We start from the raw sequence: 6,593 nt of genomic DNA, 5'->3' as shown, positions 1-6,593 counted from the left end.
AATCCCTGTATTTTCAGTGGAAGGAGCCGCTCCAGTGGCTCTGAAGAGAGGAGGAACCACCACTGAACATGTCTTTAAAATTCACATCGGCTCTGTCTCTCAGGGGGTCTTGATGCTGCTTGTGGAGGGAAGGTACACGAGGCTCATTTATATGTGTGTCCTTCTGGCCCAGGGTGGCCCAGGTGACAGCTGTTAGCTCTCTGGGACCACAGGAGCATGATGAGCCTCAGGCAGAAGAAGGACTTAATTAATCAGTGCATTGACTAAATACCTACTATGAGTGAGCCTCTATATTAGGCACAGTGTGGGAGGGGGGCAGAAAATGAAAACAGCTGACTTCTGGTATCTCAAGTTCTAGCTGAGACTGGACTTGCAACACATGCAGAGTTACATGGCCATGTAAGAAATGAGCAATAATCTGATCCGATAATATTGAGAAGTCACACAATACTCTGTTCCATGATTAATTGCAAATACACTAAGCACTGTGTGAAAAACAAAACAAAACAAAACAAAACAAAAAAACAGCTAGTGTATATTTATTAACTGCCAGCAGCATCTGACCATACAATGAGCAAATGTTCCAAGGGGTTTCTCACCTTTGCTTCCTTATCTCCTATTATTTTTGAAGCCAGACTGTCTATTCAATGTGGTGATATTGTGTTCCCCCAAATATTATGCACCCTAATAAACTTATCTGGGGTCACAGAACAGAACAGCCACTAGATACAGAGACCAGAAAATGGTGGTACACATGCCTTTAATCCTAGAATTCCGGCAGAGATCCATCTGGATCTCTGAGTTCAAAGTCACACTGGAAGCCACCAGGCATGGTGACTCATACCTTTAATCCCAGGAAGTGATGGCAGAAAGCAGAAAGTATATAAGGCATGAAAACCAGGAACTAGAGCTAGCTAAGCTTTTAGGCTTTTGAGCAGCAGTTCAGCTGACATCCATTCGGATGAGGACTCAAAGACTTCCAGTCTGAGGAAACAGGATCAGTTGAGGAACTGGCAAGGTGAGGTGGCTGTGGTTTGTTCTGCTTCTCTGATCTTCCAGCGTTCACCCCAATACCTGGCTCCAGGTTTGTTTTTATTAATAAGAACTTTTAAGATTCTTGCCACAATTCACGGCTACATGAATGACGTAAGTATTCTTATTAGCTGTCCCCATCCCTACCATCCAGACATGCAAATCTGGTACTCGAATTGCCAGAGGAAAAGAGGCAAGAAGAACAGTCCAAAAGGAGTTCAACATGTCCAGTTGTCTGTACTCATGCCCCTTGGCACAGCTTTCAGGTAACTTGACAGAGTCTACACCTCTGTATTCCTCCTGAAACCACCAGGTATCTGAAGACAAGGCAGGAAATGCTTAGGTGTAGACCTTCCCCTTTGCCTAAGATAACTGAACAGCACCCAGCTGTCTCTTCCACACATGGTTGAATGAATGTTCATACAATTCTATTGACTTAATGGATCCTAACTGCCAAATCCATATACTACATGCAGGGGAACTGTGAAATGTGGATGGCGCTTTACCAGAAAAAAAAGGGGGAGATGCTTCTTTGTCAAAAAGATCATATTACAACAATTGAGGTTTAGAACCCACCATATTTCCTTTTTAACTGAGGAAGAATTTGGTGGGTCAGGGAACTATACTTAGTCATGTCACACTGAATATGTCACCTTCACCCCCACAGTGGCAGGATGCTGGTTTTCACTCAGGTTGGAGGGAAAGAGATGGGTGGCAGTTCAAAGTAGAAAGGCATAGTAGAGTCTGATGTCACTATGATTTTCCATACCTACAAGGTAGACATGGTCCAACACAGTAATAAATCAGAAAGGCAGATGCAGTGAGAAAGGAAATCAGTGACACATGAATGACCAGAACCCACAATCAGAAAATATTTGCTGAGCACTCACTGTATTTTCTCAGCACTAACAAAGTCACTGTAGGGACCGTGTGCACAGAGGCTGAGCCCAGACATATCAAGCATGTTGTAATGCTTAATCTTCGTCATTAATTTGACTGGCTTTGGAATTACCTAGGAGATACACCTCTGGGCATGTCTTTGAGGTATTTCTAGAGTTTAGTTGAGGAGGGAAGATCCACCTCCAATGTGGATCTGAATGTGGGAGGATCATCACAAGGGCACTCCATGGGACCAAACTGGAAAAGTAAATAAATCAACAAATGTACTGGCTGGTTTTGTGTGCCAACTTGACACAAGCTAGAGTCATCAGAGAGGTAGGAACCTCAGTTGAGGAAATGCCTCCATGAGATTCAGCTGTAAGGCATTTTCTCAATTAGTGATCAATGGGGGAAGGCCCAGCCCAGGGTGGGTGTTGCCATCCCTGGGCTGGTGGTCCTGGGTTCTATAAGAAAGCAGGCTGAGCAAGTCATGAGGAGCAAGCCTCTGCATCAGCTCCTGCCTCCAGGATCCTGCCCTGTTTGAGTTCCTGTCCTGACTTCTTTCTGTGATGAACAGCAAAGCTGAAGTGTAAGCCAAATAAACCTTTTCCTCCCCAACTTGCTTTTTGGTCATGGTGTTTCATGGCAACAGTGGAAATCCTGAGATAATCAGTAAGTAAGTTAGTCAGTAAACAAACAAACAAATAAAAGAGACACTGAGCTGAGTACTTGCATTCATCTCTGCTTCCTGGCTAAAGATACAACAGAACCAGCTACTTCACACCCCTGCCATCACAGCTAAAGTTGTTCCTCTCTTACACTTTGCACACCATGACTGACCACACTCGCAAGGTGTAAGCCAAAATAAGCTCTCCCCTTCCTTAAGTTTTATCACAGCAGTGACAACAATGACGAGGGCAAAAGAATAAAAATGGCGCTGAAGACTAGGTCGACCATGGTGAGAAGCCTGATCATGTCTTCCATACGCCAGCAGGGTTGATTTGCAGGAAGAATATGGGAGAGTTTGGAGCTATTGGTGCAGGAGTAGACCTTGATGGGCCATTGTGGTGAGTTTGGAAGACCCCAATGCTGCTAGAGATGCTAACAGTAAAAGCTATTTGCAAAATTCAGAGAGAAACAAGGACCTATCATGAAATGGGCAAAAGCCCATTTGTGTTATGCTTTTGCAGACTATATTTTGTCTGTATCTTAAGAACTTGAGTAAGGCCAAATTCAAGAGCAATAGACCAATTTGTCTAGTGGTGGGAACTTCAAGACAGTTAATATTCAAACTGTGTCATGGTTCTGGTTCACTTTTCCTACCTAGGTTTATAGTGAGAGAAAACAGCAAGTGCAGCATGAAGATGTGAAAATTTGCAGCTTGGTGAGGACACGTATGATTTTGAAGTTGCATACCAGAAAGAGTATGGAGAAAGTAGCTGCATTTGTTAAAGAGAAAACTCACACTTTGTATTGGGACAGTAGGAAAAGTGGCTTTAGGACAAGACTTTACCCATAAAGGAAAGAGGGACAGAATACAGCCAAAGAGCTTCACTGATTGAAAACAACCAACTAGACAAATGTTTTCACAGATTCAGCTGCCACTGTGCAGAGCGGCCCCTATAGTGTGGCCAATGGGGGACTCACTACATTGAGCTGGCAACAGAACTTGGAAGCATCATCAGCATGGTACTGGTTGTTCAGGCACACATAATACAAGAGTGAGAGGGTCATGAAGCTTGTTTCAGAAAGCCACTGAGGCCAGAGGCAAATATATAAAGCTATGACGACTATTGAAGTTACAATACACAGCCTATGATGATGGAAATGCCAGGGCCATGGGAATCCATAGAGACATGGAGTAGAGCAGGCCAAAGCCATTGTTAACATGTCTTGTCAGCTGCAGAACTGCAAGAGTAGAGTTTCAGAGCTCAGATAATGTCACCAAGAGTCCCAAATTCTGGATATGAGTTTCTGTCTTGCTTGGACTAATTTTTCCTTGGTATATCCCCACTCCCTTCTTTTGGGATGGGAATGCTTATTCTATGCCATTATATTTAAAAGCATGAAATTTTTATAAATTATTTTTATGCTTACATGTATGAATGCCTTGCCTGCTTATATGTGTGTGAATCTCATATGTGCCTGATGCCTGCAGAAGCCAGAGAAGGCTATTAGATGTCCTAGAACTGGAGTTACTGGGGCTTATAAACTACTATGTGGGTTTTGGGAATTGAACTCATATCTTCTGAAGGACAGCAAGTGCTCTTAACTACTGAACCATCTCACTCCATCCCCCAGAGTTATATAATTTTTAAATGTTTTATATAGCCTCACAGGAGTCTGTCTTGAGTACCACAAGAGACTTTGGGCTTTTAAATAGTATTGGCATTGTGAGTGTTTTTGATTTTGAACCAAGTGCATTTGCATTATGAGATGGCTATGAAGCTTTGAGGACCAATGGTAGAATGTTACAACATACATTTGGGTGTCAAGCTGACAAGGGTGGGCTTGTGATGGTTAATGCTCATTATCAACTTGACCAGATTTAGAATTATGAAGAGACATACCTCTGGGCATGTCTGGGAGGGTCAGTGTGACCAGCTGCCTCAAGATTCTCCTGCCATAGGTAGGGGCGCTCCCCATCACACCTTACTTACCACTCACTATGAGCTGTACTTTCAATTAGGAGCTAAACTGAATCCTTCTTGAGTTTCTTTTGCCAAGAATTTTGTTATAGTAGTAAGGAAAGTAATGCACACATCATTAGAGTTTGTTACATAAACCAATGAATGAAAAGAATGGAAATATCCAACAAAAGTTTAGAAACCTTAGAAATTTGTTGCATTTTTTATGGGATTTATCAAACATACAGAGAAGGTAAAGAAATTTTATAATCAATAAGCTGCCACTAAAGAATACAATTAAATCAAACAAGTATAGGATAATAAAATTGGAGAAGTGTTTAGGAAGGCAGTCAGTCATTTTCCATTCTTTTCCCCCAACCCTCTGACTGAACCCAGGACCTCGGCTATGCCTGGCAAACACCCTACTACTGAACTTTCCCAGCCCAGAAGGCAGTAATTTTTCAGCCCCTTTGTCACAGTACCTGTCAGAGATCTGAGGACTTGTGTGTCTGCCTTATAAATAGGGAAAGGAGCACAGACCAGCCAGAATGTGACCCTTGGCCGTAGGAAGGCTGCTGCCTTGGCATCAGGCAGGATGGAGGCAGTTGATGGAGCACTAACTGACAGCTAAATGCCAGCGCTTCAGTTCTGGGTGCCATCTTGGGAAGAAGCTTCTGAGAATCAGCTTTAAAAGGCTCTATTACTTCAGATCCTTCCTGGGACATTTGCTGGTAATGGGAGTCAGACATGATCCTGGCTGGTGCTTAAAAGGCAGACAAGAGAAGGTACAGAGCAATTACTGAATGTGTCTGCACAATTTTGAAAACCAGTTACCTGTCCCTTGGCAAGAGAGGATTTGGCTGCTTGTAGCTGGAACATTCCGTCTTGCTTTTATTTTTCTCTGTCTCTGTCTTAGTCTCTGTCTCTGTCTGTCTCTCTGTCTCTGTCTGTCTCTCCCTCTCTGTCTCTCTCTCTCTCTGTCTGTCTCTCTGTCTCTGTCTCTGTCTCTGTCTCTGTCTCTCTCTGTCTCTCTCTGTCTCTCTCTCTCTCTCTCTCTCTCTGTGTGTGTGTGTCTCTCTCTCTCTGTCTCTCTCTCCTTCCCTCTCTCAAGATTGTCCTCCCGATCCTGATCCACCTGATTGTTTTCCTCTCCTCAGAGTCATTTGTCAAGGCCTAGATCCCCATCTGTTTGAGGCTGCCTGGTGAAGGGCACACACATTTACTCCACAGCAGTCTCACAGTGCTGCTCAGGCTGGCACAGGGGCAGGGGACCCAGTGTTCACAGAACAAAGGACACCTGTCCTGGAATGGTCCATCTATGCTCAGCTGGGAGAAATTCATGCAAGCGAAGCGGAGGGATAAGCCCATTCATTGTGTGGTACTGCTTCTGCACTTTGTCAGCAAGATGGAGAACACTCACTATTTTCTCTGGCTTTTAGGATTTCCATATTTATTGCTTGTTTGCTACCACTCGGGAGAAGGGAAGGGGGAGAAAACTACAACTCCTTCCATTTGGAATCTTAAATCTGAATATGTGAGATTTACCCTCCCTCACCTGTCCCCCTGAAGTTACAGCAAGGCACAGGACCGTGGAATGTTCAACCTAGAAGCACTTGAGAAATTTAAACAATATTGCTTCATTTTAGACACAGCAAAAATCACAGGCAGGGATAAAGGGAATTGGTGAACGCCCCATACCTAGTCAGTGACAGATTGAAACTAGCATTGACGTCTGTGGAATCTTATGCTAATTTTCTGATCACTGTACCATATGGGTTGTATTTCTATTCAAGTCAAAAATGCTGCCATGTATGTGGGGGGGCATGGCTCAGGGAGTACCATGTTTGCTTCTCAACCATGAGGACCTGAGTTCAGATCCCCAACACTCCAGGAAAAGCCTAGCCTGAAGAAATACATTTATAACCTAGTTCTGAGAAGGGGGTAAAGCAGAAAGGAGGATTACCAGAGCTGACTGTACAGTCAGTGTAGATAAATTGATGGTGGAAATATTAAGGCAACTCCACGTAGTTAAAATGGAGGTTTATTTTGTGGGGT

The sequence above is a fragment of the Onychomys torridus genome, chromosome 7 (assembly GCF_903995425.1).
Source record: "Onychomys torridus chromosome 7, mOncTor1.1, whole genome shotgun sequence".
Taxonomy (NCBI): Eukaryota; Metazoa; Chordata; class Mammalia; order Rodentia; family Cricetidae; genus Onychomys; species Onychomys torridus.
The sequence above is the reverse complement of the archived record's forward strand: the minus strand, read 5'-3'. Positions refer to the sequence as shown.